The following is a 10,005-nucleotide window of genomic DNA, read 5'->3' as shown; positions in this document are numbered from 1 at the left end:
TTCTAATGGCTTCACAATGCTGTCCAATATTTCTGCCGTTTGGTACAATCTGCCACTTATCAGATTCACCCACTAATTATGTTTGAAGGCTCTTCTATGACAATAAACAACCTACTGCTGTGTAGAACCAATATATGAACGCAAGAAGGTGAAAATGAGGAGATGATGAGTGTGTGTGTGCGCGTGCGCTCTTGGTGTTAGCCACTCTGCTATATCAGCAGCTCCTCCAGTCACAGGGTGGATCAACATCAGCGGATCCACTTGTGGCTGCAGGTCTCCAAGAAAACAATGAGGGAAACACTGAGTGGTGACTTATAGCAGCAGGCTGTCAACACAGGGTTAACTCAGCTGCTTTGTGTTGGATGGTGAGTGCAGTGAAGCTGCTCCACTGGAGTCTAGGATGGAGATGAAGATGTGACGGTGGCAGAATGAGGAGCTTTGTTCAGTGTGAAGGATTCATGCAGACAGTCAATCAACACATTGAACACACAAACACATCACATCCTTCCTTCATTTGGCAGCAGACAATAAAACAGCAGTTGGATCAAAGATGCACTGGAGTCCGAAGAGACGCCAGTGAAGGAGCTCTGATCCTGTGGAGCTCCAAGCTGCAGTGACTTTACACACAACTGAGCATCATGTTGAGTTGAAGCAGCAGATCAGAGCAACACTGTCAGTCACAACAGGACATGTTGACACTCAGTGGCTGGAACACACTGGAGTGTGAAGCTGCACTGAGGACACTGTAGTGGAGACACTGAGGACCTGGGGCTTCATTTACAAAAACGTACATGGATTTCATCCTGAAACAAAAAAATCTGGATGTTCAAAATGTTGCGAACGCACAAACGCACACCCATTTCCTTTGAGCGTCCCAATCCTCGTGGAATTGATCGCACATGAGCACGAGCCCTGCTCCTCCCTCGGAACACCTCCACATACAAAGCGTTGTCCCCCCTTGTTGGAAATCCAACATGCTGGTGGACTTTTGGAAGGACAGTCTTGAGGTCAGCATGACTAAAATCTCCAGTGAGGATGGTAAAGCTTTTGGGTTTGCTGTCTGTTGATCACTGATGGCCTGGTACAGTTCATTGAGTGCAGCGTTCCTCTCACTGCTGTTGTTGGTGGGAGGGATGTAAACTGCAACTAGCAAAATGGCAGTAAACTGCCAGGGCAGATAGAATGGACGGAACTTTATGATCATCAACTGTGCCAGTGGTGAACAGTGTTTGCATACCACTGCAGTGTCCCGGCACCACGCACCACAGATGTAAACACATGCTGCACCACCGCGGGACTTCCCTCCATTTACATGATGATGGTGATGATGATGATGATGATGATCAGACATTAATGAGTCTTGATTCACTTTCACTGTCTTTAGAATCTCACATGTCGACCACAACTTCTCTCTCTGCTCTCCTTCATCCAGTGAACTCTCAGAGCTTCAGTGTGCAGTGGTGTCTTCAGCTCTGCAGTCCAGCCCCTCCCACCTCACACTGCTGGACCTGAGTGAGAACTTCCTGAGGGATCCTGGAGTGAAGCTGCTCTGTGCTGGACTGCAGAGTCCAAACTGCAGACTGGAAGTTCTCAGGTCAGTTCCTGCTTTCTACTGGTGGACAGTGTGTGTCAGCAGATGACAACTGGTGTGTAACGCTGTTCAGTGTGAAGACTTTGAAGCAGATATTAAAGACTCATCTAGACAAAGTGGATGTTGTTGATATTTTCATGTCAACAATCTGCAGCCAGAAAAGACTTTGGATGGTGGAAGAAAGTGTGGAAAATGTCTCCAGTCACTTTGGAGCTCAATGGAAGTTGTTGATTGGTGATGAAGGTCACATGACTGAGCAGAAGATCCTGTGAAGAAATATTAGAGGCAGATTAATAGTGCAGCAGTATTTCTTCATCTTGTCCTTTGAATGTGTTTGACTTGTAACGAGTCTCTGATGACTGAAAACAGCCACAAGCACACAAAGGACTCACTGATTATTTTCCATCTTCACTGCTGACTGGCTGCACACTGACTGACACACTGCTGTTGTTATTGTGTTGACAACCCACTGGCACAATGAGTCGTTTGAGGGAATGACTCAGTGTTCCCAACAGCTGCACATCTGGATCATCAACAGGGAGAAATGACTCTGAATATGACATTTACACCATGGAAGAAATCAAATATTGATTATTTATTCAGGCTGGAGAACTGCTGGTTGACAAAGCTCAGCTGTGATTGGCTGCTCTCAGCTCTGAAGTCCAACCCCTCCCACCTCAGAGAGCTGAACCTGAGTTGGAACGACCTTAAGGATTCACCAGTGAAGGAGCTCAGTGGGGTTTTCTGCAGAGTCCAGACTGTAAACTGGAGACTCTGAGGTCAGTTCACCCTCTTCACTCTTGTTGTTGTTGTCATGATTTTCACTTGACTGCTGTTGGAAATTCAATTTGCAGACACTTTTTTTTTGATAATGAATGAAAGGGCGTGTTTTCATTGCCTCACCTCGCCTCGCCATGGTATGGTGTTAGGGTGTTTGCACTGGCCGCACAGTTGTAGGGGGCGCTGTTTTGGTACCTCAATCCCCCAGGGTCCGAGCAAGACGAAGCGAGTTTAGTGGTGACGTAGCGACGAGCAGGGCACTGGATTGGCTCCGTGTCCGCGTCGATGTTCCCTGTCAGAGCGGACATCCACGCCAACTCCTTTGACACAGAACTTCCGTGTCAGGTACATTTTACCGTGAATACAAGTAGCTACTATTGGTGTTGTACAAATACATTTATGTGTATACAGTTTTTGAAAACAGCTTTTTCAATACATGTTTACTTTCGTCTTTTGGGGAGAGGCAGGCGAACCGGGAATGCCCTCGACGTCGCGAGTGTGTTCAACCATATTCGCGAAAACGACAAACGGCAAATGGCGAAGCGCTCGGTAAAGAAAACAAATCGAGTTGCTCTTGCGTGAGGCGCGGTAAGCTAGGGAACCCCAGGAGTCTTGAGGAGAGAAGAAATACTGATTCGTCGAGAGGACGTGGCTCTTGGCCGCGAGGAAGTCTCAAACACCGCGGCATATAACAAAGTCGTCCTTGGCTCGCGAGGGCAGCTATTTCAAATAAGGAGGCGTGTTTACTGTCTGTTTTTCTGTTTGTTTGTTTTTAAATAAACGCTATTTCCCGTTGTATCCGTCTCGTGTTTACTTTTGGTGAAAATATGAAGGTTGAACTACACATTTGCTCGCATGGAAAACGAAACAATAAATTATAAATGTTGCTGCATAAATGATCAACTGTGACTTCAGTGAGGGAAAGTGTTCTTTCTTGAACAGAAAAGCAACCACAGACCGAGCAGCAGGTATGAAACAACTTCTACTTTGTCCATCGCTGCGCTGTTGTGTATTGCACAGAAGTGATGCTGGGGAAAACATTGTCCCGCTTTACCGTGTCGACTCCGCCCACGGTCTCGTAATCACAGAGCCAATGAAAACGCAATCGTACCGAGGCGAACCGTGGTGAGGCAAGGCAATGAAAACACGCCCTAAACTGGGCTTGAAGGTACAGTGGGTAAAATCCTCCCATCTAGTGGTCAGATTGCAGACTGCTTTTGTTGCAGATTCTGAAGTCGACGTTTCACTTTGATGTTCAGAGTGATGACACCCTGATAAAATTCCATCGTTATAAACTCTCCATCATTTCTTCTCTATTCAGGTTGGAGTACTGCTGGTTGTCAAAGCTCAGCTGTGATTGGCTGCTCTCAGCTCTGAAGTCCAACCCCTCCCACCTCAGACACTTGGACCTGAGTTGGAACCACCTTCAGGATTCAACAGTGAAGGAGCTGAGTGGTTTTCTGCAGGGTCCAGACTGTAAACTGGAGACTCTGAGGTCAGTTCACCCTCTTCACTCTACAACTTCTATCACTCTTGTTGTTGTTGTCATGATTTTCACTTCACTGCTGTTGGAAATTCAATTTGCAGTCACTGCTTTGTGTTTGAAGCATATGAAATTGGGTGGAAAGGTACAGTGTGTAAAATCCTACCATCTAGTAGTCAGATTTCAGATTGCTTTAGTGTCAGATTCTGAAGTCAACATTTCACTTTGATTTTCAGAGTGATGACACCCTGGAAAAACTCTCCATCATTTCTTCTCTATTCAGGTTGTGGAGATGTAGTTTGTTAGAGCTCAGCTGTGATTGGCTGCTCTCAGCTCTGAAGTCCAACCCCTCCCAACTCAGACACCTGGAGCTGAGTTGGAACTGCCTTCTGGATTCAACAGTGAAGGTGCTGAGTGGTTTTCTGCAGGGTCCAGACTGTAAACTGGAGGCTCTGAGGTCAGTTCACCCTCTTCCCTCTACAACTGCTGCAGTTATTGTTGTCATGACTTTGAATTGAGTTTGTTGGAATTCACTTTGATTCCATTAGAAATGTGTAAAACTGGTTTTAAATTACACACACACACACACACACGCACTCACGCACGCACACACACACACACACACGCGCGCGCGCGCACACCCAACTGTGAATGACACTCTCCATCATTTATTCCGTATTCAGGTTGGAGAGGTGCAGGTTGTCATAGATCAGCTGTGATTGGCTGCTCTCAGCTCTGAAGTCCAACCCCTCCCACCTCAGAGAGCTGGACCTGGCTGAGAACTATCTTCAGGATTCATCAGTTAAGGAGCTTAGTGGTTTTCTGCAGAGTCCAGACTGTAAACTGGAGACTCTGAGGTCAGTTCACCCTCTTCACTCTACAACTTCTATCACTCTTGTTGTTGTCGTCATGATTTGCACTTTACTGCTGTTGGAAATTCAATTTGCAGACACTGGTTTGTGATAGTAATGAATGAAACTGGGCTTGAAGGTACAGTGGGTAAAATCCTCCCATCTAGTGGTCAGATTGCAGATTGCAGATGCTGAAGTGATGACACCCAGGAAAAACTCTCTATCATTATAAACTCCATCCATTTATTCTCTGTTCAGGTTGTGGGGCTGCAATTTGTCAGAGCTCAGCTGTGATTGGCTGCTCTCAGCTCTGAAGTCCAACGACTCCCACCTCAGACACCTGGACCTGGGTCAGAACCCCCTGAAGGAGTCATCAGTGAAGGAGCCACTGATGGATCTTGTCTACAGCAGTGACCATCAACTGGAGAGTGTGAGGTTAGTACTGGTTTGGAACCATTGGATGATGGTTCCAGCACCAAAGCCAGTTGATCCCACAGCAGAGGTCCAGTGTTCCCAGTCACAGTGTGAGAGGAGGATGGTGACGTCCAGCTGCTCCTCATTCATCCAACATCTGCTGCCAAACTGCTTCTTCTCTCAGTTCACCACCCAATTATTGATCAGTTCATCTTCATCAGGCCTCAGTATCAGTCCAACACTCCATGGTCACATGACCTTCACATGTTCCACACTTGACATGTGACTGAGAGTCTGCTTCTTCTCACCAGTCACTCCATCATCTCCATCAACAGTCAACATCTGTGTGATGATGCGTTCAAGGACCGTGAGTCCTGACTCCTGCTGTCTCTTCTTATCTTTGCAGGTGGTGGTGAGGATGAGGAGAGTGAAGAGGAGCGCTCCATCTACTGGTGGCTGACAGAACTACAACCAGTGGAGCCAAACAGCAAGCTGCACGCACCAACACTGTGTGGGCGTGTCACGACCTTTGACCCCAGTGCAGCCTGGTGGCTGGCGGACTGCTTCTGCTGCTGTGGTTACTGGGAGAGACGTCCCAGAAGCCACTGGTGGAGCTGAATCCTCAGTGGAAGAAGCAGGACTTGGAGCAGCTGCTCAGTGAAGGCAGCAGCAACACAACCACTGCTTCTGCTCTCATCATCCACGGCTGGAACATCTCAGCATGAAGGTTCCACACATCAGCAACACACTGCTCTGCTCTCACTTCAGACTTCTATAACATCTTCATTTTGGAGGTGAAAAATACTTTTCAAGAGACTTTATTTCTGCTTCATGATCTTAAATAAGGAAATCATGTGGAAAAGATAAAGTGATTCACAACACCTGTGATGGGAACTCAAATCATTATTGAATCATAAGTAAGACAAAAGAAGTTTCCCTCAAAATAATTCATGGTTTTGATGCTTGCCAGATGTTTGTGTGGAGATTTCAGAAGGACGTCAATGAATCAGAAGGAAACCAGATCATTTATTTTATGTGATTATGTTATATCATCCAAACTTTATTACAAGCTCAAACATTATATTTCAATGATTCAATATTCTGACAATAAAAGCCATCACAACCTGTGTGACCTTGACCTCAACTGACATTTCATTTCTGCTGCTTTAACACTTTGATTATATATCTCCTGAAGTCCTACCATGGGGATTCTCCATATCTGAATAACTTGTGTACTCAAACCTTCTGTAGGCCATACCCACTTCTCCACTAGGTCTCAACATAAACCACATGAATCAATGAAAATAAATCTCACTTTTACAAACAAATCCAATTCAGTTCAAATATAATTTAAATAAAATAAATGATACATTATAATTATTCACCAACAGATAAATCAATGAAAGATATGAGGTGGTTTGCCCTCTCTGGGTCGGTGGGGAGGCCCTGCCTCAGGGGGAGGAGTTCCAGCATCTCGGGGTCTTGTTTGGGACGCCTCCCTGGGAAGGTGTTGCAGGCATGTCCCACCAGGAGGAGACCCTGCTGGAGGGACCAGGTCTCTGGGCTGGACTGGGAAGCCTTGGGGTCCCACTGGAGGAGCTGGAGGAGGTGACTGGGTCCAGGGAAGTCTGGGGGTCTCTGCTGAGGCTGCTGCCCCCGAGACCTGACTCCAGATACGGCAGTAGAAGATGGATGGATGGATGGATGGATGGATGGATGCCAGGTGATAGAACATTTCATAAAAACAGACTCTGCATTATAACTTCTATTACACTCTAAATAACTCACTCCAATATAACTGCACTTGTCCTTCTCTCACATTACATTGGATCACAATGACCAAACAACACAACAAAGACAATGATCCAACTGTACTGCCACGTCCAGACTCAGTGTAGGTCTGTAGGCCTCTTGGACCTTCATGTGAACCACTGCGTGTTGACTGGAGGTGAAACATGGCTGACTGCTGTCCTCCTACCTGGACAATGCAATCTCACTTTCAATCTCACAGCCACTAAAAAACCTGATTGTGATTGAGAGGTCCTCAGCAGCCAATCACTGTTGGGAGTCCAGCCTTCAAACACTCCTCCTGAATCCACAGTCACATCTGTGAGCATCTGGAACTTTGGCCCTGATCCTCCACACCACACAACTTGGGATGACAGCGCCACCTACCTGGATCCTTTCAGCAGCCAGTCCATGCTCTGACCCGTTTCCACTATGGCCTGTTGTGTCATCTGGACCGGAGTCTGGATCATCAGTCTCCAGGTTCATGGAATCTGTCAGAGTGCCGCCGTCCTGTGATGTAATGATAGAGAATCACTCTATTTATACTAATGTGCAGAACCACTAGAGTGTCATTTCTTCACTGCTGTCAGCAACAAGCATTTGGTGTCACACTGGTGTACAACACTTATGGGCTAATTAATAAGAAATGACATATTTATGAATCACCCGCAATGCCCAGATTGTTGCTGCTTATCTGCTGATATGAGCCGTCAACTGTTGCAATATAGAACCACGGGCAGGAAATTACAATTAGTGTAGAGTGTATTATAATTTAAAAGTTTACTAACGGTAGTTCTTTAAAGAATTTAGCAGGGATGGAACAGGCTAACGTGACGACGTCACTTGTAAAACGGTAGGAGCTCAACCTGCTGTCACGGTGAAAACTCTGTGTTACGTTCCGTCCCCCACTCCCAAGCCTCATTAATTTCTCACGGCAGTTGGCGGTTTTCAACAAAAACATTTATGAATCAGTAAATGAAATAAACAAAACAACTTAACCGGTGGGCAGCAAAGGCTTCAGGGTGGGCCCAGGCCAAAATAATAAACCAAACTCCAACTAGCTCGCCTTAAGAACTAACTAAAGAAAGAAAGAGAAGCCAAATACAGAAAGGCTAACCTCCCTACATACTTAATAAACAGGAGAAAAGAGGGGACAAAGAAAATGGCAGCCCACCCCTACGGCTGCGTGCTCTAACACCATTTCAGAAGTGACTAACTGCAGACTTGGGAGCGGAGGAGGGATGACCGTCAGGCTGGCTCGACTGCTCCTCCTTCTCAGCCATGGCGCGTCCAATCAGCAGCCAACATCCAGGACCGCACCTGCAAGGCGTCATCCACTCTCTCACACACACACAGACACAAACATAGAGGCACCTAGACCCACCCGTGGGTCATAACACCCCCTCCCTTAAGAACCAAACCCTATTAACATACCGACAAACAAAACTAAACAAGAAAACCCTCAGTTCCCCCGAAATAAGAATTTTGCAGCTAGTCCACATGTACACGTTATCATGCATCTGCCAACACAATATCAAGATCCCTAGATAGTAAGTTTGATAGATGGATAGAAATAGATAAGTTAGTTAAAGTTACACACACACTATATATATATATATATATATATATATATATATATATATATATATATATATATATATATATATATATATATATTATTTTTCTTTTATTATTAACCTCTTTCAATGAACTCCAAAACATACATGGTCAAAATCCATATAATTATGTTGTTGTTTTTTTTAAATGCTCATACAAAACAAGAAAAGTGGAGGGAGAGTCGTCTGAATCGGGTTCAGTGAGCATCACATCCACTTGTAGTGCATTATTTCCAGCAGCAAGCTTCTGTTAAGACTGTTCACTTTTTCGTTCACTCGCCAACTCAAACGATTGGTGGAGTGACGAGCATCCAGCACGTGACATCTACGATGACCTTCCACCCATGTAAGTACCATGGGAGGACACGGATTAAATGGCTTGTCCACCACAAGCCTGTATTATGGTGTACATAATATAAAACTTCGGCCCAGTTCTGCTTGTATTGCATTGTATTGGTTGGTGTTCCTGAAGTTTCATTTTTCGTCTCTTTTTATTTTTTACATCCATGTTTGTGATGAAATAGTATTGTGAATCGCTAGCTCGCATTGCATGCTGGGAAAAAGCGTCACTCAAGGAAGTTTTGGCTTCGCTGACACGGTCCTGAAGGGAAGTGGGTTTTAGTGCACTGGAACGGGATGAATGTGTTCAATCAAGCACTACAAACCTGATTAATTGTCTTAATACTTCACTTCGAATGGCCATATTGTTTAGGATTAGAATTAGATGACAACTTCTTCACAATATTTGCAACTATTCAATTTGACCAGCAGGTGTCAGTAGAAGACGGAATTTCATGTTGACTATTTCCTAATGGAAGTGCTCTCTTTACGTTGGGTTTTTCTCATAATTATTTGAAGTGTAGGCCTGTATCTGCACACAATTTGGAATTCGTCCCAGCGCCCTGAGCTGTAAATTTGGACGGTGTAAAAGGAAAATGGCCAGCTGCAGCAGAAAAGTGGACCATATATATATATATATATGCAATTCATATTTTAACGGTTTATATAGACCCCTGAGGCTCCATTCAAAATGGGGGTTATTGTAGGAGAGTTGCAGTCAATTGAGATTTGGAGAGAGTTTGGATTACTAGATTTTGGATAGTGTTTATAGTTTGGAGTGTTTGAGACTAGATAGCGTTTAGTTTGGAGATCGTTTTGAGAGCTTAGGGAGAGAGTGAGGAGAGGAGAGGTGATAGGATGGAGCCCCCTGTCCTGTACATCAATGTCCATGTTACACAAGCATCTATGCCAGGGTTGCCCATTACGTCCATCGCGATCTACTGGTCAATTACGAAGGGAGTTTGGGTGATCGCATGGGAGAGAGAGAGAGAGAGAGAGAGAGAGAGATCCGCATCAATTACAGCAGGTAGAATCGTTCAGGCAGGATTAGAAAACACGGTGGATCTGGTTGATTTTGGTCATAATGTACGATGTGCTGGATTTTGTTCTTATATGTGCTGTGCTTTACATTCATTCATGCAT

The sequence above is a fragment of the Nelusetta ayraudi genome, unplaced genomic scaffold, assembly GCF_046127955.1.
Source record: "Nelusetta ayraudi isolate G7.1 ecotype Tasmania unplaced genomic scaffold, CSIRO-AGI_Nayr_v1 ptg000003l, whole genome shotgun sequence".
In the NCBI taxonomy this organism is placed as follows: domain Eukaryota; kingdom Metazoa; phylum Chordata; class Actinopteri; order Tetraodontiformes; family Monacanthidae; genus Nelusetta; species Nelusetta ayraudi.
Note: the sequence above shows the minus strand (reverse complement) of the source record.